Source organism: Nomascus leucogenys, chromosome 5 (genome assembly GCF_006542625.1).
Source record: "Nomascus leucogenys isolate Asia chromosome 5, Asia_NLE_v1, whole genome shotgun sequence".
NCBI classification, from domain to species: domain Eukaryota; kingdom Metazoa; phylum Chordata; class Mammalia; order Primates; family Hylobatidae; genus Nomascus; species Nomascus leucogenys.
This window is the reverse complement of record NC_044385.1, coordinates 51,644,246-51,668,344: the sequence shown is the minus strand read 5'-3', so window position 1 is coordinate 51,668,344 and position 24,099 is coordinate 51,644,246. Positions and strand designations below refer to the sequence as shown.

Here is a 24,099-nt window from a genome sequence, read left to right as displayed (position 1 = left end):
ACAAGATGGAGACCCTTTTCTTCAAAGGGGAGCTGCTTGTGGAAAAGCCTATCACACCAGGGCAGCCCTCTGACCTTTTGATATGTATCACCCCTGGAAGGAGGGGTTGGCAATCGTTGAAACTCTAGTTCCTAAAGTCAAAGGGAGGTAGGAGGGATATGAAATAGAAGTCAGCACGTTTTCCAAGGAGACAGTGTTTATGAGTGACCTGCGGTGTGCTGGCAAGTGAACAATCTGCTTCTGAAAACCCTGCCCGCGTGTGCTCAAAGTGCTCAGGATCCGTAAATGTTTACAACCACTTCCAGGGAGTAATGGGATGAGGCTGTTTCTTCAGGACCAGGCTCCAGGGGTGCTCCCCATAAATAACCAACACAAGTTTCCCCTTCCCTTTTGAAAGCCCAGCAGTCCTCCAGCTTCAGGGCCACTGCCAGGAAGGTTTATGGCTCCGTTCTGCTCCTAGCTCTATATTTTTCTCTACTTCATCTCGGATCTCACTTCCCATTCTTTTGAAGGAAACCAAAATATTTCACCCCAAAATATACTTCTTTGATATATTTTAAGATGGCTATTCAGAAGGGCTGGAAATACAAGAATAACTGAAAAGCTGTCTTTTCGGGGGAGATTTGCATCGGCAGAGTGAATCCACATTGATTCAGCCAGGCTTCTTCAGAGACCCTTCCTTGTCCAGATCTAGGCAAGATTAAATAAAAGTCTGACACCTTTAAAGGTCTGAAAGAAACATTTACCATCTATTCTCTTAGAGGATTGCTACCTGTAGAGATTGCTACCTGTTAGAGGTTTTCACCTGTATAACAAGGCCCTCCTTGCTAGCCAGGCCCCCTCTTCTCCCTCTGATGAACTGTCTTGCCAGTATCAACTGATTTACCAACCATAACATGTTTTTGGCCCTACTCCAAGCCCCCATTCTTTTTGTAACTTCAAGGTGGTATAAAAGCATCAACCATCTGGTCCTTTCTTTGAGATCTTATATTTTGTAAGATTCCTGTGCATGTTAATAAATTTGTATATCTTTTCTCCTATTAATCTGCCTTTTGTCACTAGATTCTCGGCAAAAGTTCAGAGGCCAAAAGTTTTCCCTTGGGACCTAAACTCTCTTTTGCCCCAGAGCTAAAAATCTAAGACAGTTGTTCCCCATCCAGTAAAGCCTAAGTCACAAGCCTAATTGTCATAGCCTTGCTTTGTAAAAGCCAAATAAATGAAGACAGCACTGTTACTCAGAACCAGTTACATGAAACTTAAATAAAAAAACTGTGTAAAGCAAAAGTTAATTTCTGGATATTTGCAACAGATCTGGGAATCATCTTTGCCCACTGGCCAGGGCAGTATTGAAACTCTGCTCACAGAGTTAACGAGAATTACATGCCAGCTTCCGGAAAAAAATATAATTATCATTAAACATCAATCAAACTGCACTCTGGCCTACTTCCTTATAACTGAAAATCATGTAACACTAGATACTGACAATTTACCTTCCCATTGTTTGTATAGATGGGCTTTCTGATGCTAAAATCATAAGGCTTTAGTTTAAGAATTGATTTACATCCCCATTGTTCCCGTTAGCAGTGGAGAATCCATCTGGGTCTGCAGCAACTCAATTCTTGACTTCTCGAGGGGAAAGAATTCGGCTGAGGGGCATACTGCAGAGTCAGAGACCAAGGCAAGTTTTTGAGCAGGAGTGAAAGTTTATTAAAAAATATTAGAGCAAAAACAAAAGGAAGTAAAGTGCACTTGGAAGAGGGCCAAGTAGGCCACTTGAGAAATCCAAGGGTGCCGTCTGACCCTTGCCCTGGGCATGGTTCTGGGGTTTGCATTTCTTCTTCCTTAATTTTTCCTTGGGGTGGGCTGTCCACATGCACAGTGGCTGCCAGCACTTGGGAGGGGCCACATGCAGTGTATTTACTGAAGTTGTGCACATGCTCACTTGAGGCGTTTTTCCTTTATCGGTCGAGTCTTCCTAGGGGAAGGTCCTATACTGGTTAAACTCTTAGTGCACATGCTTCAGCCCATTCACCCAACTCCTCAGATTGTACTGGGATGCTGCTGATCACCAGCTTCAGGTGTTTTCTGTCTATTGGGAGACTGCCTTTCCTTGACACCAGCTACAACCAATTATTATTTTAGAGAAACAATTTAACAACTGCCTGACCATCACTTGATGGTCGCCTGACATTTCTGGTGAATTGCTCTGCTCTTGCCCGGCTCTTGTTTGCCTAACTATCTACTCTATCATTCTTAAAGACAAGACCACTGATGTTAGAATGAAAGGCTTGTTTAAAAATGCTTAAGATGTTTATCAGACTTGGAATTCCAGTGAAGCAGCTGACACCAACCAGTTTAAAGACCTCCACAGAAAAATCAAATGAGTATAAAATACAGTTTCATCACTTCCCTGTCCCGTGACTGCACCCTACATTCTTTCATCAATCAACAATCCCCGCACCTCAACCCATTGCAAACCCCTTAAAATCCCTAGCCCCAAACTCTCTGGGGAGGAGGATTTGAGGTTTCCTACCATCTCTTCATGTTGCTGCCCTATGGTGTTTAAACTCTCTCTGCTACAACCCTTGGTGACAGTGTACTGACTTGCCACAGCTCAGGCAATGGAACTGTTAAGGTCACAGTATTCTACAAGTGGTCCCCAAAATGTCTCAGAGAATCTGTGTGTGGGATCACTCTTGTGTACTGAATGTTTATGTCCCCTCAAATTTCATACATTAAAATCTTTTTGTTTTTTTGAGATAAAGTCTCGCTCTGTCACCCAGGCTGGAGTGCAATGGCACGATCTTGGCTCACTACAACCTCCACCTCCCAGGTTCAAGCGATTCTTCTGTCTCAGCCTCCTGGGTAGCTGGGAATTACAGGCACACACCACCATGCCTGGCTAATTTTTGTATGTTTAGTAGAGATGGGGTTTCACCATGTTGGTCAGGCTGGTCTCAAACTCCTGACCTCGTGATCCACCTGCCTCGGCCTCCCACAGTGCTGAGATTACAGGCATGAGCCACTGCGCCTGGCCTAAAATCTTTTAGTGACAGGGTCTCACTCTGCTCGCCAGGTTGGAGTGCAGTGGCACGATCATTGTTCACTGCAGCCTTGAACTCCTGGACTCAAGTGATGCTCCTGAATTGGGTTCCCTAAGTGCTAGGATTACAGATATGAGCCACCCCAAACTGCCTGATATGTTAAAATCTAATCTCCAGTGTGACGATATTTGGAGGCGGGGCCTTTGGGAGGTGATTAGGTCATGAGGGTGGAGTCCTCATAAATGAAATTATAAGAAGAGGCCAGAGAGCTAGCTTGCTTTCTTTCAGCCAAGTGAGGACACAGCAAGAAAGTGGTAGTCTGCAACCTGAAAGACAGCCTTCACCAGAACCTGACCATGCTAGCAGCCTGATCTTGGACTTCTAGCTTGCAGAACTGTAATACATGAATTTCTGTTGTTTGTAAGCCACCCAGTTAAGAAAAAAAAAAAAAATAAGGCAGTCTGGGCCCTGTGAAGTATGCAAAACTTACCAGGCCCAGAAAGACATGAATATAGGACTTCAGTAGGAGGGGGCACATCCATGCCCAGGGCTGACTGTTTAACAGCATCTTTGCCCCCGACTGGCTGCCTCTCCCATTATCTTCATGTTCCTGGAATCTGTGATATACAGTACAATGCAGAGCCAATCAATAGCTTAGGTTATTTCTATGTAAATTATTAGTAAATAATGGAGGAACTGCCTCTTCTTTTTTCCTTGAAAATCCACTTGTAACTGCTGCCAATCAGAGTGTATATTCACAGCAACTTGAATCTATGTTTCTGGGTGGCCATCCTCAAGTTTTGGGGTCAAATAAACTCTACACTTAATCATATTTTCTGAATCTCATTATTGAAAGTTGACATAGTCTATGGTACTTTGTTATAACAGCCTAAACTAAAACAATCACAAATAAAGTTTGTGTTTTCTTTTTTAAATACATTATCCCTTGTCAACTCAAATCCATTAAAAAATAACAAAAACAATTAACGTAAAAGTATCATCGTGATAATAATTTCTTATCTAGGTAAAAGAGCCACTGAAGCCTCTTTAACCCACTGAACTGTTTCACGGACTTGAAAATCAAACTGAAGACTCATATATATTTTTTTTTACTGTTCTTACCTTGGCAAGCAAAAGCAAAATGAGGAAAAAGGCATGTCTATTCCCTACAGACCCCAAAATTTTATGAAAAAGATCTCCAAATGGGATTTGTCTATCAAGTGCATAAAGTTGAAGGAGGCCTAGGTGTTGCTATTCACATCATCTGCTTAAGTTAGCACACACCATGTGGTCTTTCTTTAGGCAATTTTCAAGTTGTCTCCTTGGATGCCTTATGCTAGAAGTGCATACACAGCAAAAATGAGGAATGTATAACATCTAGGGAAAGGGAAGAAGAAAGAGGGAGTCAGTCCCTTGCAAATCCATTGATGTGAGGTATTCTTCCTGGATGGTCCTTCACCTTACATTTGCTTCATGTTGTCCCTTACAGCCCAGGCAAATTCTCCACAGCATTTTGCCCATAAGATCGTCACCACATTGCTTGGTTCCCCTTTCAGAGATGATTAGTCAGCCAGTCCATATTTAGCTCCTATTGCTATTTCCCGGCCAAGTCTTTCATTCCCTAAACATTTCTGATGTGGTTCTTGGAACTGTCTTCAATGTGCTAAGCCTCGGCTGCCCCAAGCAAAATGCCTTGTCCATCTGTGCCAGGAAGATGCTTGCATTGTTTTCCATCAATCTCTCTCTCTCCAAAGGAATTGGATAAGAAAGGATGTCTTATTGCATTGTTGCCAGTGTTCCATAACAAGAATCCTTGGGGTGGCTCTCAATAAGGAAAAATCAAGCCTGAGTTAGAAAGCCATAATTGCATTGTTTTCAGTAGGCAAGACTAGACAGATATAGCACTGTGATATATGCAGGGTATATCCTGGATTTTTTCTCACCTCCTCCTGCAGAGCGTTCCTTCTTGCTCTAGCAACCCCAGTGTGATGGTTAATTTTAGCTGTCAACTTGACAGGATTAAAAGATACCCAGATAGATGGTAAAGCGTTCTTTCTGGGTATGTCTATGAGGGCGTTTACAGAAAAGAGGCACTAGGATCAGTGGCCTGAGTAAGGAGGATCAACCCTCACCCAGTGTGGGCAGGCACCAAACAATTGGTTCAGTGTCTGGATAAGGTCAGAGGAAACAATAAGGTCAGAGGAAAAATGAATTTTCCTGTCTTCTGGAGCTGGGGACACTCATCTTCTCTTACTCTTGGGCATCCAGGTTCTTTGGCCTTTGGACTCTAAGACTTGCACCATTGGCTCCCCAAGTTCTTGGGCCTTTGAACTTGGACTGAGCAATGCTATCAGCTTCCTTTGTTCTCCAGCTTGCAGATAGCATATGGCGGGACTTCTCAGCCTCCATATTTGTGTGAGCCAATTTCCATAATAAATCCTCTCTCAAACATTTCTGTTGATCCTATTGGTTCTGTTTCTCTGAAGAACTATAACTAATACACCCAGTTCCTTGCACTGTTCCCACAGGTTCCTATAACCAACCCCACCATTTTTGCTGTCTCTGCCCTCTAGGACTTTTTTACTGCTTCTTCCCCCATCAAAATTGGACTTTCTTCTATTTAATGTCAATTTTTCTTAATTATGGTAAAGTAATTCATGTAACAGCAGTTTATCTCATTGTCTCACCTGATGTGACAAATGAATGAGAATCCAAAAGAATGATTGTAACAGAATTTTGGGCCCTTGTGGGCCACTGTTGAGGTATTTTTTATATAAAGTTTGAATATATGTCCCTGCCAAATCTCATGTTGAATTATAATCCCCAGTGTTTGAGGTGGACCCTGATAGAAAGTGTTTTGGTCATGGGGGTGGATTCCTCATGGCTTGGTGCTGTCCTTGCACTAGTGAGTGAGTACACATGAGATCTGATTGTTTAAGTGTGTAACACCTCCCTCCACTACCTTCTCTTGCACCTGCTTCTGCTATGAAACACCTGCTCCTGTTTCCACCTTCCACCATGATTGTAAGTTTCCTGAGGCCTCCCCAGAAGCAGATTCTGGCACCATGCTTCCTGTACAGCCTACAGTGCCATGTGCTAACTAAACCCCTTTTCTTATAAATTACCCAGTCACAGGTATTTCTTTATAGCAATGTGAAAACAGCCTAACACATTTTTAGAAGGAGCAACTATGTTGACACATTTCTTCACAGCACATAAAGAAACACCTACCTCCCATCCAATAGGTTTTCCATAATTATTTGCTTATTTAATTTTTTTAAATAGGAGATGAAACTTTCTACTATGATTTCTGCTATCTCAAATTGAACCGTACCTATAGATACCAAGATTTATTTGATAGTGAAACAAGCATGTAGAGCAAGCATATGGCAACATGTTAGATCATCTTTTCTCAAACATTACTATACATGAGAATCACCTGGGAATCTTGCTAAACTACAGATTTTGATTTACTAGGTCTGTGGAGGAGCCTGAGATTCTGCTCTGAGGTGATGCCTATGCCACTGATACCTGGTCTATACATCAAAGAGAAAGAATCTATAGGGTGAGGGCAGAACTTGGAATGAAAGAAAGGGAAGATGAGATCATTTCTAAATAATTTCCTGGAAGAAATGAAAATAGGAGATGTCATTGACTTAAACATAAAATGTAGCAGACTATTAAGATCCTCTAAGGAAGAGCCTGCTGTACTGATTCCATTTTTTTTTTTTACCATTCAGTTTTGATTCACCTGTATTTATAGTACATTTATTTATTTCACAAATACTCATTACACTTATGTGTTCCATGGGTAGTGCAAGTCATTGAGGAGAAATGTGGTCAAGGTTGGCATCATTTTCACAAACACAGAGCTGAGAGAATATACCAAAAGCTATGTAAAGGAAGAATAGTGGTTAAATTTTATCCCATAATCAGATATATACAAAATGGCCATAAAATGAAGAATCCTAAAAACAAAAAAAGGCTAATTTCTGAATTCAGTTGCTTTTTTTTTTTACCTCTCAAATCAATCCGAATGATCATAAGGTAGAATTTTATCATTAATGCTTAGTGAAGAACTTGTACATGTAGTACATTTTCTTCTTCAGAACCACACCTCACAACTTCCCACAGCTCAGAACTATAGAAGATGCCCTCCAAAGAGGTGAAATTTATTTTGAAACTCATTCATGTATATATAAATTAACTCATTGGAAATCATTGGTGGCATGTCAACTTTGTGCCATACTACACTCAGTATTTGGACCAAGAGATGAAAGTACATAGTAACTGTGTTCAAGGAGCTCAGCTGGAGGTATTTTAATTTGAACACAATCTGGCAGTAAAGTCAGACCATTGTCATACTTAACAGCACGGTAAAACTGACAGTTTCAGCGGTCCTGAGGAGAGTTTCTGGTCCAACTGAGCTTGGAGCCTATGATTTCAGAAGACCTCACAAGTATCTCAGGAAGTATACACCATGACCAAATGGGAAAAATCCCAAAAATGCCAAGTTAGCTCAACATATAAAAATCAATCCATGCAATATGCTATATTAATAAAAAATTTAAAACCACATGATTACTACAATCAATGCAGAGAAAATATTTCACAAAATCCAACAATCTTTTATGAAATAAAAACAAACAGCAAACTAAGAGTAGAGGGGTATTTCCTCAACCTGATGATGGTCATCTAAGGAAAACTCACAAGTAATATTATACTTAATAAAGACTGAATGCTTTCCTTCTAATATTGGAAAGATGACAAGGATGTCTACTCTTGCTACCTCTATTCAATACTGTACTGAAGAGTCTAGCCAGGGAAAGTAGGCAATAACAAGGAATAAAAGTTATCCAGACTGAAAAAAAAAAACAACTATCTCTTATATGTGGAAAGTATTAAGAAATATATATGCATGCACACACACACATGAACACACTCAAATTATTAGTACTTATAAACAACCACTGCAAGGTTACAGGACACAAGATATACACACAAAGTCAATTGTATAGTCTACACACTCACAGTGAACAATCTGCCTATAAAATTAGGAAAAAAATTTTATTTACAAAAACATCAAAAAGAAGAGAATACAAATAAATTAACAGAAGAAGTGCAAGATTTATAAACTAAAAACTACAAAACATAATCAAAAGAAATAAAAGAAGACCAAAATAAATGGAAAAATAGGCCATGTTCACAGACTAAAGACCTAATATTGTTAACATGGCAACATTCCCCTAACTGATCTACAGATTTAATGCAATCTCTACCATAATTCCAGCTGGCTTTTTTGCAGAAATTGACAAATGGATTCTATAATTTGCAAGTGATCTAGAATAAGCAAAGCAATTTTGAAAACAAAACTAAGTTTGAGGTCTCATACTCCCTAATTTCAAAACTATTTAAAAAAAGAATTATAGAACAAAACAGAGCTATAATCATTAGGACAATGTGATACTGACATAAGGAAAGACATGTAGATCAATGAAATAAAATTGAGAGTTTTGAAATAAAACCTCAAATTTATGGTAAACTAATATTATTTTACAAGAGTGCCAAGGCAATTCAATGGAAAAAGAGCCATCTTTTCAACAAATGGTGCTGACACAAATGTTTATCTGTATGCAAAAGAATAAAGTAGGACCCCTACCTCACACCATATACAAAACTAAATTGGAGCAAACATCTAAATGTAAAAGTCAAAATTCTAAAACTCTTAGAGGAAAACATAAACATTAACCTTTATGACTTTGGATTAAGAAAGCGTTTCTTCAATATGACACCAAAAAACAAGCAACAATGACAACAACAAAAACGGACAAATTCAACTTTATCAAGATTTAAAATTTTTGCATTTTAAAGTACACTATTAAAATGTGAAAAGACAACCCATAGAATGAGAGAAAATATTTACAAATCGTATATCTGATAAGGGACTTCTTTGCAGACTGTATAACAAACTCTTACAACTCAACAATAAAAAATAAATGACCCAATTTTCAAATGGGGAAAGTATCTGAACAGACATTTCTCCAAAAATACACAGATGGACAATAAGCAATAAAACTTTGTTCAACATCACTATTCATTAGGGAAATAAAATCAAAACTACAATGAGATACCACATCACTCCCACTAGGATGGCTATAATAATAATAATAATTATACTTTTTTTTTTTGAGACAGAGTCTCGCTCTGTCACCCAGGCTGGAGTGCAGTGGCATGATCTCGGCTCACTGCAAGCTCCACCTCCCAGGTTCATGCCATTCTCCTGCCTCAGCCTCCCGAGTAGCTGGGACTACAGGCACCCACCACCATGCCCAGCTAATTTTTTGTATTTTTAGTAGAGACAGGGTTTCACCATGTTAGCCAGGATGGTCTCAATCTCCTGACCTCATGATCTGCCCGTCTTGGCCTCCTAAAGTGCTGGGATTACAGGTGTGAGCCACCGCACCCGGCCAATAATAATAATTTTTTAAAGCAACCAGCATCGGCAAGAATATGAAGAACTGAAACACTCATACATTACTAGTGAAAATGTAGAATGGTACAACCACTTTGGAAACAGTTTGGTACTTCCTTAAACAAAGAGTTACCATATGATCCAGCATTTATCCAAAAGAATTGAAAACATATGTCTACAGATAAACTTGTACACAAATGTTCACAGTAGCATTATTCATCATAGCCAAAAAGTTGAAACAACCCAAATGTTCATCAACTGATAAATGGATAAACAAAATATGGTAAATCCCTACAATGAAATATTAATCAGCCACAAAAGGGAAAGAAATACTGATACAGGATATAACATGAATGAACTTTTATGTAGTAAACCATTTAACTTCACTCAAAGCATGGTCTGACATTTGCCCTTGACTCCTGGGAGGTAATCTCCAGACACTTGGAAAGTCCTGCCTGATAAAATATCTTTGTTTGCCTGGGATCCTTGGGCCAGCCAGATACTAACAATCTAATTTAGGGTGAGGGCTTTGGGGCATGTGGTATCAGTTGACTTCCAGAAAGTCTGAAGACTGAAGTCAGCCGTGTGAGCAGCCAGCCAGGTTTACGTGATCAAGCTCCAATAAAGGGCTGGACACCAAGGCTCTGGTGCACTTCCCTAGTTGGCAATATTCCATGGGTACTGTCACATATTGATACCAGGAAAGTAATGGCATTGGCAAGAATATGAAGCATTCTTGCCAATGTTGTCCATGACTCATGAGGAAAGAACGACTGGCAGTTTTGCTTTTGGTACTTTTTTGAACTCTGTTCTATGCACCCCTTCCTCTGGCTGATTCTAATCTGTATCCTTTAGCTGTAATAAACCATAATCATGAGCATAATAGCTTGCAGTGAGTTTTGTGGGGTTTTATCTTGATGGTCTTGGGAATCCCCAAACTTGCAATTAGTATCAGAAGAAAGAGTGGTCTTACAGACTGTTCCTCTAACTTCTGAACTTTGAAAACATTATGGTAAGTGAAAGAAGCTAGATACAAAGGTTATGCATTTTAATACATTTTAAGGAAATGTTCAAAATAGGCAAATACGCAGAAAAAGAAAGTAGATTAGTGATTGCCAGGGGCTGAGAAAGAAGGAAATGGGGAGTGATTGCTAAAGGATATGGGTTTCTTTCAGGAGTTAGGAAAATGTTCTGGAATTAGATAGTGGTGATGGTTGCACAACTATGTTAGTACACTAAAGCCTACTAAATTGTACACTTTAAAGGAGTGAATTTTGCGATACGTGAATTACATCCTTTTTTTTTTTTTTTTTTTTTTTTTTTTTTGAGACGGAGTCTTGTTCTCTCACCCAGGCTGGAGTGCAGTGGCGCCATCTCAGCTTGCTGCAAGCTCCGCCTCCCGGGTTCACGCCATTCTCCCGCCTCAGCCTCTCCGAGTAGCTGGGACTACAGGCGCCCGCCACCACACCCGGCTAATTTTTTTGTATTTTTAGTAGAGACGGGGTTTCACTGTGGTCTCGATCTCCTGACCTCATGATCCGCCCGCCTCAGCCTCCCAAAGTGCTGGGATTACAAGCGTGAGCCACCGCGCCTGGCGAATTACATCTTTTTTAAAAAGCTTAGTATTTGTGCCCCACAGATTTCCTCTGACCAGGCCCAGAGATAAAAAAGAAAAGGGGGATTGACTGGAGCTGGTAATTTAGTTACCCCAAATGCACTCATGAGCAAAGTCTTGCTAGGGGAATAATTCCTTAGCATGCCTCTAAGTGACTTCTCAGGAGAGGCTCCAGTGGATGAGGGACTAGGGGAGCAGAAGTAACAAACAGAAGCTAACAGCCTTGGGCTCTGCTATCTCACACATACTCTATGGATAGACAGTAAAATTCAGTGTCAGTTTCTCCATAAAAATTTCCTGTTTAGAAAAAACCACCTCTTCTGCTTTCTTTTCTCATTAAAATGTCACTTCTAAGTCATTTAGAAAGGGTCAGGTTGCATGTTGGCTTGAAAACCTTTGACAGCTACTGTAATTGCCTAGAGGTTAATAACAGTGATGTCTCTCACAAGTTCAATTTTGAAGTTTCTGCCAAGCCATTAACATGTAACCAGGGTAAAGAAATCAAAGGACATTAGAGAGAAGAGGAGAAAACCCAGTCTCATCTACCTCTGGACTGTTACCTCTTCCTTGGGACAGGACAAGTTTCTAAGTTGCTGTTCCCTGGTGTAGCTGCATTAGCTCTGATATCTGATCCTGAGTTCTGCCACTAACTAATCACATCATGGTCTCAAGCAAATTATTAAGTATTTTTGCTACTTTTTTTTTTTTTTTGAGACACAATCTCACTCTGTTGCCCAGGCTACAGTGCAGTGGCACAATCTTGGCTCACTGCAACCTCCGCCTCCTGAGTTCAAATGATTCTTCTGTCTCAGCCTCCCAAGTAGCTGAGATTACAGGTGCACACCACCACGCCTAGCTAATTTTTGTATTCTTACAAGAACAGAGATGGAGTATTCTTACAAGAACAGAGATAGGGTTTCACCATGTTGGCCAGGCTGGTCCTGAACTCCTGGCCTCAGGTGATCTGCCCGCCCAGGCCTCCCAAAGTCCTGGGATTACAGGCATGAAGAACCACGCCTGGCCTTATCTTTGCTATTTTTAAAAATGGAATACTGCCACCCCTCCTGCTCTGCCTCAGGGCCATCTTGACAAAACTCTTTTATATACTATTACTATAGGGTGAGGCAGAACAAAGATGAATGTGTGCATAGGGTGCTCCAGAAACACCAGGAAAGGGCAGTCACTAAGCCTAGGGTTGGGTCAGGAAAGCTTCTTCCACAAAAATAGACATGAATTATTATTATTATTATTATTATTTATTTAAGCCAGGGTCTCACTCTGTTGCCCAGGCTAGAGTGCAATGGCATGATCATGGCTCATTGCAGCCTCAATCTTCTGGGCCCAAACAATCCTCCTAGCTCAGCCCCTCGAGAGGCTGGGACTATAGGTGTGTGCCACCGTGCCTGGCTAATTTTTTCAATTATTTGTAGAGATGAGGTCTCAATATGCTGCCCAGGCTGGTCTCAAACTCCTGGACCCAAGCAATTCTCCCACTTCAGCCTCCCAAAGGGCTAGGATTATAGGTATGAGCCACCATGCCCAGCCATAGACATGCATTAAAATAACATCTTTTATCACCTGGAGTTGGTTACTTTTAGGAAATAAAACAGAAGATATCTTAAAAATATGTTTAAAAGGTGCTCTAATTGCTTGTGTCTCAAGCATCATGGTATAAATTTTTCCTCTTTTATGGTCATTTAATCACATTTAATTCCTACTTTCTATTCTTAAAATAAACACCCCAGAGGGAATTATGTTCTCCATTCTACAGATGAGAATACTGAATTGACAAAATTTGCATAACTAGCTTAAACTTCACTTAACTGGTCAGTAGCTGAGATGGGCTTTGAACCATAGTTTTCCAACTACCATATTCACACTCTGTCTACCAGAGCAGTGGCTTCCAGATCTGGTGATAATCAAAATTGCCTCAAATGCTGTGAGAATCAACAGACCTAATACCCATTGCTACATCTTGCTATCCATCTATTCTATTCTTAAGAGACTTTAAAAAATTCCACCTTTAGCACAGTGCTGCATCTTGCATGTTTTCCTTGGCTATCCCTTTCTGAGAGAATTCTCTAGCTTGAGTCTGGGAATCAACATAGTAGAACGGGCAAGCACATGAGTTTGGAGCCAGTATCTGAGTCAAAATCTTTGTTCACTATATGATTTTAAACACGTTATTTGACTTTGCTATGTCTTTGTTTACAATGCAATGGGAATAATGTATCCTTCAAAGATTAAATGAAAAGATTACAAAGATTAAACAAGCTAATGATGTAAAATAGCTAATGAGGTGCTAGGCACAGGGTAATGTTCAATAAGTCACATCTCACAGTACTCTAGCTCACCCCTCTTCAGAGGAAAGGAAAAGAAGTCAAAGGAGCCAGAATCCAAGTCCATTTAAACAGTCTGTCCCTGGCCAGCATTCTGGTCAGGGGCTGCTCTTCCCATGTGACCTTCCATTTGTACTCGAATGTTGCTGTTATGGATCCAGATGTTTCGCATACATTTGTTTTTCAAATCAACTTAAAATTGGCAAAAGAAAGATCATGCTCCTTCAAAATGAGAAATCCAGATGCTAATGAAAATCCAATTCACCTACTATGTAATGATTACCTACTGTGACAGTCACTGGAAGATTAAAAAAGAAAAATAAGCAGGACATAGTCCCTGCCTTTGAGGAACATGTGTTTTATTAGAGAGAATTAGATAAGATCATAAATGACAACAGGCATACCTTGTTTTATTGTGCTTCATTTATTGTACTTTGTAGATACTGCATTTTTTTTTTTTTTTTTTACAAATTGAAGGGTTGTGGCAACTCTGCATTGAGCAAGTCTATTGGTGCCATGGTCTATTGGTGCCATTTTTCCAATAGCATATGCTCACTTTGTGTCTCTGTGTCACATTTTGGTAATTCACAAAATATTTAAAATTTTTTCATTTTTATTATATCTGTTACAGTGATCTGTGATCAGCAATCCTTGATGTTACTACTGTCATTCTTCCTTTGGGGAACCATGAACTGTGCCCATGTAAGATGGTAAATTTAATCAATAAATGTTGGGTGTTCTGACTACTCTGCCACCTGATCATTCTCCCATCTCCCTCCTTCTCTCTTCTTGAGCCCCCCAATCCCTGACACAATAATATTAAAATTAGGCCAATTAATAAATCTACAATGGTCTCTAAGTATTGAAGTGAAAACAAGTCTCACATTTTTTATGTTAAATTGAAAGCTAGAAATGATTAAGTTTAGTGAGGAAGCCATGTCAAAAGCTAAGATAGGCTGAAAGCTGGGGCTCTTTTGCCAAACAGTTATCCCAATTGTGAATGCAAAGGAAAAGTTCTTGAGGGGAATTAAAAGTGACACTGCAGAGCCAGATCTTGAGTCTGAGCTGTTAAGAGTTTACCCTGAGGCCAAGGGAGAAGCCACAGAAGGTTCACGGGAGGGGGAGGACATGAGACATCCAACAGGTCTGAGCTCCTCTCATAGCAGTAGGCTTTGTTTTGAGTCAGGAGGAATCTAGGACTTGCTCTCCAAGGGACTGTGGGGACTGGGAGGAGCAGGGGAGCAGGGAGAAGGTCCAAGCTGAGGGGAACGGCAAAGAAATGTGAAGGAGATGCTCTCTGATCACGACACACTCGGAGGTAGCCATTTCACATTGCTAACATGCCAGTCGCTGGGCACTTATCCATAATGGAGATGTTATCATTATGAGGAAACTGAGGTTCAGAGAAGTTGAGAGACTTGCATGAGGTCACACAGTGAGAAACTGGCCCGGTTCAGAGCCCACACCCTTAACCCCATGTTCCACTGCCACATGGGACTCCCCAGACCCCATGTGGAGCTGGGTCACTGGGGCCTCTCCCACTTGCACCTTATCTGACTCCAGGTCCCACCCTGAGACAGGCTGGTTCCAGGTGGTAGTGAGACAGGAGCCCCTGGGACCATGCCAGGCTGGGACGGCCACCATCTGAGGTCGCCCCGGGTCCTTTCCCCTAGCTGTGGTGACCAGGTGCAGCACTTCAAGGTGCTGCGCGAGGCCTCGGGGAAGTACTTCCTGTGGGAGGAGAAGTTCAACTCCCTCAACGAGCTGGTCGACTTCTACCGCACCATCACCATCGCCAAGAAGCGGCAGATCTTCCTGCGCGACGAGGAGCCCTTGCTCAAGTCACCTGGGGCCTGCTTTGCCCAGGCCCAGTTTGACTTCTCAGCCCAGGACCCCTCGCAGCTCAGCTTCCGCCGTGGCGAAATCATTGAGGTCCTGGAGCGCCCAGACCCCCCACTGGTGGCGGGGCCGGTCCTGCGGGCGCGTTGGCTTCTTCCCATGGGGTTACGTGCAGCCCGTGCACCTGTGAGCAGCCCAGCGGCCGATCTGGCCAATGGGCCATTTTACAGGAACTGAGTTTCAGAGAGGACATGGACACCCCCAGCCCGGTCAGAGTCACACGGGGCTCAGTGGACCGCCTTGGACTGAACATGGGGTCCTAACTGCCTCCGGACACTTCGCACAAACTGGGATGGCCCAGGTTTCCCAGCAAGGGTACCCAGCAAGGGTAGCTCCGGGGCTTCCTGGCTGGTTGCTTCCCATTGGCTGCCAGCTGTGTGACACCACAGGGCAGAGTCTGTGGAGACCCCACCCACCTCCTCTTGTCAATGGCCCCATCTGCCAGGAAGGTTGAGGACTCCCAGGTTTCCCCCACTAAAGGCTCAACCTGAGGAAACCAGGCCATGGTGGGTGGGTTCACCTTGGGCTGACCACCCACTGGGCCTGCCCGCCCCTCCCTCAAAAGGCCCCTGGAGTTGTTTGGGCTGTTGGGAGGTGGCTCAGCCTGGAAGGACAGACTGCACACCTGTTGACCTAAATTCACTGGACAGACTCCAGGTGGACACCAACTCCTCAACAGCCCCATGACTTCAGCTCCACCTGGGGCACCCAGCACCCCCCACCCCACCACAGGGCTAGAGGCCCTGAGACCCTGAAAAAGGAGCGGGCAGTAGGGAAAGTGGAGGCACATTCCTCTCCTGTTGGACAGGTGAGCTCTGAGGGCAAGCCCTGGGCCCAGCCACACAGAGACCCTGGCTGCCCTGGCTCTTGTTTGTTTAGGCCCAGGTTCTGCCCAGACCAGGGCCCAGGAGAGCTCTCAGGAGGCTGAGAAACCTCCAGGGCAGACAGAAAGTTGGAGCCAGGGCTGGGTTTTAGAGATCCTACAGGATCCCACATGGGACAGCTACCTAGGTGGGGCACGGCCCCTATCCGAGAACGGGAGGGTCCTCCAGAGAATGTGCCACCATCAGGGATACGAGCAGGGCCTGTCCAGAGCCTGGGCACCTTTGGGAATGGGAAAAGTGAGGTGGGACTTGGAAAGGCTTTGAATGCCAGGCTGATGGTTGAGGGGATTGTGGGCAGGGAGGGAGGGTGAAGAGGCTCCCTCTGGCATTTGGTAGCAGGTGGGTGGAGGGAGGAGCCCCTGGAGGTGGCTGCAGCCCCTTAATGGGGGGCCTTGCTCTGGGCATGTGGGGCTCTCCCTCCATCCAGAGCTGGCCCAGGACCTTTGGAGCCCTGAGTGCTGGCAAATCTCACTGCTCCTGTGTATTCAAAAGGAAACAGTAAAACCATTTCTGATGTCCATCAGAAATCTAATTTTCTTTCCAAAAAAAAAAAAAGTGCCACTGCAGTGAACACATGAAGAAGAAAGAGACAGCCTTGTTGCTGATGTAAAGAAAGTTTTAATGGTCTGGATAGAAGATCAAGCCAGCCACAACATTCCCTTAGGCCAAAGCCTAATCCAGAGCAAGGTCCCAACTGTCTTCAATTCTATGAAGGCTGAGAGAGGTGAGGAAGGTAAGAAGAAAAGTTTGAAGCTAGAAGAGATTGGTTCATGAAGTTTAAGGAATGAAGCCATCTCCATAATCTAAAAGTACAAGGTGAAGCAGCAAGTGCTGATGGAAAAGAAGCAGCAAGTTATCCAGAAGACCTAACTAAAATAATTGAGGAAAGTGGTTACTCTAAACAATATAGATAATATAGATAAAACCACCTTATATTGGGAGAAGATGCCATTTAGGACTATCACAGCTAGAGAAGAAAAGTCAGTGCCTGGCTTCAAAGCTTGAAAGGACAGTCTGCCTCTCTTGTTCAAGGCTAATGCAGCTGGTAACTTTAAGTTGAAGCTAGTGCTGATTTGCCATTCTGAAAATCCCAGGGCTCCTAAACAATATGTTAAATCTACTCTGCCTATGTTTTATAAACGTAACAACAAAGCCTGGATAACAAGACATCTGTTTACAGCATGGTTTACTGAATATTTTAAGCCCACCGTTGAGAACTACTGCTTAGAAAAAACTATTTCTTTCAAAATATTACTACTCATTGACAATACATCTGTTCACACAAGAGCTCTGATAGAGATATACATAGAAATTAATGTTGTTTTTGTATCTGCTAACACAACATCCATTCTGCAGCCTATGGATTAAGGGGTAATTTCAACTTCCAACTTTTACCATGTAACAAATACATTTTGTAAGGCTATAGCTGCTATAAATAGTGATTCTTCTGATGGATCTGGGCAAAGCGAATTGAAAATCTTCTGGAAAGTATTACCCATTCTAGATGCTTTTAATAACATTCATGATTCATGAGAGGAGGCCAAAATATTAACATTAACAGGAGTTTGCGAGAGTTGATTCCAACCCTCGTGAATGGCTTTGAGGAGTTTGAGACTTTAATGGAGAAAGTAACTGCAGATATGAAAGAAGTAACAAGAGAACTAGAACTTGAAGTGGGGCCTGAAAAGGTGCCCAGATTAGTGCAATCTCATGATAAAATGTGAATGGATGAGGAATTGTTTCTTATAGATGAGCAAAGAAAGTGGTTTCTTGAAATGGAATCTGCTCCTGATGACACTGTTAACATTGTTAAAATGATGACAAAGGATTTAGAATATTATATAAACTAAGTTGATAAAGCAGTGGCAGGGTTTGAGAGTATTAACTCCAAATTTGAAAGAAGTTCTACTGTAGGTAAAATGCTATAAAACAGTATCTCATGCTACAGAGAAAGCTTTAGTGAAAGGAAGAGTTCACTGATGCAACAAACTTCATTGTTGTCTTATTTTAAGAAATTGCCACAGCCATGTCAACCTTCAGCAACCACCACCCTGATCAGTCAGCAGCCATCAACATATAGGCAAAACCCTCCACCAACAGAGATTACAAATGGCTGAAGGCTGAAATGATTATTAACATTTTTAAGCAATAATTTATTTTAAAATTAAGGTATGAACATTATTTATTTTAAGCATAATGCTACGGCATACTTAATATGTTTCATTATAGTGTAAACATAACTTTATATGCACTGGGAAAACAAAAAATCTGTGTGACTCCCTTTATTGTGGTGGTCTAGAACTGAACCTGCAGTATCTCCAAGGTATGCCTGTATATATAAGGTGCAATAAAAGAAGCTGCACAAGAGAGAAGAAAGGTATTTTAAAAGTTCCAGGGAAGAAAAAGGTACTTCCACTTTGATTAAGATTTCATGAAGGAGGATTAAAATGGCAGACAGGAGGCAGAAGTAGCTTTCAGCTTCTATTCAGCCAGACAGAGCAGCATGTGGAGGCTCACATTGTGAGCTTTTGCTCCAAGAAATACCACAGGAACATACCAGGAAAACTGAGAGAATCCACAGACCCTTTGAAGGAACTGGATTGCCGCTGCAGGCTCCCTGAGATTCCAAAAAAACTGTTAGTCTGCTTGCTTTCTCAGTGGGGAGGCTGGTGGTCTGGGGCAAGTTCTCAGCCCTGGTCACTGGCTGTCTTGAAATAGACTCTGTGCTGTTGCACGGCAGGATGGGAGTGAGATCGGCCTTTAGGACTGCGGGCTGTGTGAGAGAGGGGTGAGGCCTGTGACTGCCAGCTTTCCCCCACTTCCCTGGTGACCTGTGTGACTCAACAGAGGCAGCCATAATCCCCCTGGGAACATAACTCCATTGGCCTGGGAACTGCACTCCCAACCCCCACAGCAGCCACATCAAGCCCCGCCCGAGGAAGGCTTAGCTCAGACACACCTATCCCTTTCCCCACCTTCTGGTCTTTCTCTACCCACCCTGGTTGCCAAAGAAAAAGGACATAATCTCTTGGGAGCTTGTGGCCCTGCCCACTGCCTGAGAAACCTAAATACTTAACTAGGTGACCCTAGCCAAGATTCCTTCCTCCCTATAGTACCACAGCTAATGCACTCTTGAAAGTGCCACCTCCTGGCTGGAGGCCAACCAACACAAAACCAGCACACTAAACAAAAATACAGCCAAGGACACTCAAAAGGTCCACTTCACTCACCTGCTACCTCCACCAGAGCAGGTGCTGGCATCCACAGCTGAAAGACCTGAAGACAGTTCATATCATAGGACTCTTTGCAGACACTCCCTAGTACCAGCCCAGAGCCTGGTAGCTCTCCTGGGTGGCTAGACCCAGAAGAGCAAAAACAATTACTACGGTTAGGATCTCAGGAAGCACCGTTCCTAGGGAAGTCCCCCTAGGAACAGGACATCAAGGAAGCACCCCACAGACAAAAGAATCTGAACTACCCTTGAGTCCCAGATCTTACCTCTGACATAGTCTACCCAAATGAGAAGGAACCAGCAAAACAATTCTGGTAATATGGCAAAATAAGTTTATTTAACACCCCCCAAAATTACACCAGCTCACCAGCAATGGATCCAAACCAAGATGAAATCTCAGAATTGCCAGTAAAAGAATTCAGAAGGTCGATTATTAAGCTAATCAAGGAGGCACCAGAGAAAGATGCAGTCCAACTTAAAGAAATTGAAAACATGATACAGGATATGAAAGGAAAAATCTTCAGAGAAATAGATAACATAAATAAAAAATAAACACACTTCTAGAAATCAAAGACAGACTTAGAAAAATGCAAAATGCACTGGAAAGTCAGCAATAGAATCGAACAGCAGAAGAAAGAACTTGAGACCTCAAAGACCAGGCTTTCAAATTAAACTAATCCATCAAAGACAAAGAAAAAAGAATTTTAAAAAATGAACAAAGGGTCCAAGTAGTTTAGGACTATGTTAAGCATCCAAACCTAAGAAAAGTTGGTGTTTCTGAGGAAGAAGATAAATCTAAAAGTTTGGAAAATATATTTGAGGGAATAATCAAGGAAAAGTTCCCTGGCCTTGCTAGAGATCTAGATATCCAAATACAAGAAGCTGAAAGAACAACTGGGAAATTCATTGCAAAAACATCATTGCCTAGGCACATAGTCATAAAGTTATCTAAAGTCAAGAGGAAGAAAAGAATCTTAAGAGCTAAGAGGCAAAACCATCAGGTAACATATAAAGGAAAATCTATAAGAGTACCAGCAGATTTCTCAGGAGAATACCTACAAGCTAGAAGAGATTGGGGTCTTCATTTTAGCCTCCTTAAGCAAAACAATTATCAGCTAAGAATTGTGTATCCAGTGAAACTAAGCTTCATAAACAAAGAAAAGATACATTTTTTTCCAGAAAAACAAATGCTTAGAGAATTCACCACTACCAAGCTAGCACTATATGAACTGCTAAAAGGAGCTCTAGGTCTTGAAACAAATCCTCAAAATACACCAAAATAGAACCTCCTTAAAGCATAAATCTCACAGGACCTATAAAACAATAACACAATTTTAAAAAGGGTATTTAGGCAACAAATGGCATGATGAATAGAATAGTAGCTCATATTTCAATACTAACATTGAATATAAATGGCCTAAATGTGCCACTTAAAAGATACAGATTGGCAGAATAAATAAGAATTCACCAACCAAGTTTCTGTTGTCTTCAGGAGACTCACCTAACACATAAGGACTCACACAAACTTAAGGTAAGTGAGTGGAAAAAGATATTCCATGCAAATGGACACCAAGGTGAGCAGGAATAGCTATTCTTATATCAGACAAAACAAATTTTAAGTCAACAACAGTTAAAAAAGACAAAGAGGGACATTATATGATGATAAAAGGACTAGTCCAATAGGAGACTATCACATTCCTAAATATATATGTACCTAACACTGGAGCTCCCAAACGTATAAAGCAATCACTAGTAGGCTAGACCTAAGAAATGAGACAGATAGCAACACAATAATCATGGGTGACTTTAATACTCCACTGACAGCACTAGACAGGTCATCAAGACAGAAACTCAAGAAAGAAACAATGGAGTTAAACTATACCCTACAACAAATGGACTTAACTGATACTTACAGAACATTCTACCCAACAACTGCAGAATATACATTCTATTCATCAGCACATGGAACATTCTCTAAGATAGATCACATGATAGACCACAAAACAAGTCTCTGTAAATTTAAGAAAACTGAAATTATATGAAGTATTTTCTCAGTCCACAATGGAATAAAATTGGAAATCAATGCCAAAAGGATTCCTCAAAACCATCCAAATAAATGGAAATTAAATAACCTACTCCTGAATGATTGGTGGGTCAACAATGAAATCAATATGGAAATTTAAAAAAATTTTGAACCGAACGATAATAGTGACACAACCTATCAAAACCTTTGGGATTTGGCAAAAGTGGTGCTAAGAGGAAAGTTCATAACATTAAATGCCTACATCAAAAAGTCTGAAAGAGCACAAATAAACAATCTAAGGTAATACTTCATAGAACTGAAGAAACCAGAACATCCAAACGAAAGCCCAGCAGAAGAAAAGAAATAGCAAAGATCAGAGCAGAATTAAATGAAATTGAAGCAAAAAAATACGATACAAAAGAAAAATGAAATAAAAAAAACCGCTTCTTTGAAAAGATAAATAAAATTGATAGACTGTTAGTGACGTTAACCAAGAAAGGAAGAGAGAAGATCCAAATAAGTTCAATTAGAAGTGAAATGGGAGATATTACTACTGATACCACAGATATATGAAAGATTATTCAAGGCTACTATGAAAAACTTTACATTCATAAACTAGAAAACCTAGAGGAGATAGATAAATTCCCAGAAATATACAACCCTCCTAGATTAAACCACAAAGATATAGAATCTCTGAATAGACCAATAAGAAGCAAGATTAAATGGTAATAAAAAAGTTGCTAATAAAAAAAAGTCCAGGACCAGATGGAGTCACAGCTGAATTCTATCAGATGTTTGAAGAATTGATACCAATCCTATTGACACTATTCCACAAGAAAGAGAAAGAGAGAATCCTCCCGAAATTATTCTATGAAGCCATTACCACCTAATACCAAAGCCAGGGAAAGACATAAAAAAAGAAAACTACAGACCAATATCCCTGATAAACATAGATGCAAAAAATCCTCAATAAAATACTAGCTAAACAAATCCAACAGCATACCAAAAAGATAATACACCATGATCAAGTGGGTTTTATACCAGAGATGCAGGGATGGTTTAACATCCGCAAGTGAATAAATGTGATACACCACATAAACAGAATTAAAAACAAAAATCACATAATCATCTGAATAGATGCAGAAAAAACATGTGACAAATTCCAGCATCCCTTAATGATTAAAACATTCAGGGAAATCAACATAGAAGGCATATACCTTAAGGTAATAAAATCCATCTATGACAAACCCATAGCCAATATTATACTGAATGAGAAAAAGTTGAAATCATCCCCTCTGAGAACTGGAACAAGACAAAAATGCAGACTTTCACCACATCTATTCAACATACTACTGGAAGTCCTAGCCAGAGCAATCAGACAAGAGAAAGAAATCAAGGGCATCCAACTTGGTAAAGAGGAAGTCAGACTGTCACTGTTTGCTGATGACAGGATCATATACCTAGAAAACCCAAAAGACTCATCCAAAAAGCTCATAGAATTGGTAAATAAATTCAGCAAAGTTTCAGGATACAAAATTAATGTACACAAATCTATAGCTCTGCTATACACCAACAGCAACCAAGCTGAGAGTCAAATAAAAAACTCAACCCCTTTTACAATAGCTGCAATAAAAATTTTAAAATTTCAGAATATACCTAACCAACCAGGTGAAAGATCTCTACAAGAAAAACTACAAAACACTGCTGAAAGAAATCATAGACAATGCAAACAACTGGAAGCACATCCCATGCTCAAAAATGGGTAGAATCAATACTGTGAAAATGACCATACTACCAAAAGGAATATACAAACTTAATGTAATTTCCCTCAAAATACCACATCATTCCTGATAGAACTAAAGAAAACAATTATAAAATTCATGCAGAACCAAAAAACAGCGTGCATAGTTAAAACCAGACTAAACAAAAACAACAAATATGGAGGCATGACAGTACCTGACTTTAAACCACACTATATATAAGGCCACAGTCACCAAAACAGCATGATACTGGTATAAAAATAGGCACATAGACCAATGGAACAGAATAGAGAATCCAGAAATAAAGCCAAATACTTACAACCAACTGATATTTGAGAAAGCAAACAAAAACATAAAGTGGGGAAAGGACACCCTATTCAACAAATGCTGCTGGGATAATTGGCAAGCCACATATAGAAGAATGAAACTGGATCCTCATCTCTCACCTTATACAAAAATCAACTCAAGGTGGATCAAAGACTTAAATCTAAGACTGAAACCATAAAAACTCTAGAAGATAACATCAGAAAAACCCTACTAAACATTGGGTTAGGCAAAGACTTCATGGCCAAGAACCCAAAAGCAATTGCAACAAAAACAAAGATAAATAGATGGAACTGAATTAAACTAAAAACCTGCACAGCAAAAGAAATAATCAGTAGAATTAACAGACAACCCACAGAGTGGGAGAAAAATCTTCACAATCTATACATTCCACAAAGGACCAGTATCCAGAATCTACAAAGAACTCAGACAAATCAGCAAGAAAAAAACAAACAACCCTATCAAAAAGTGGGCCAAGGACATGAGTAGACAATTATCAAAAGAAGA

The 24,099-nt window shown here is 40.9% G+C and overlaps 1 pseudogene; it reads left to right on the top strand.

Moving 5' to 3' along the window:
* Positions 1-15,090: 15,090 nt before the first annotated feature.
* LOC100588763 lies at positions 15,091-15,499 on the top strand (annotated as a pseudogene).
* The last annotated feature ends 8,600 nt before the right edge of the window (positions 15,500-24,099 follow it).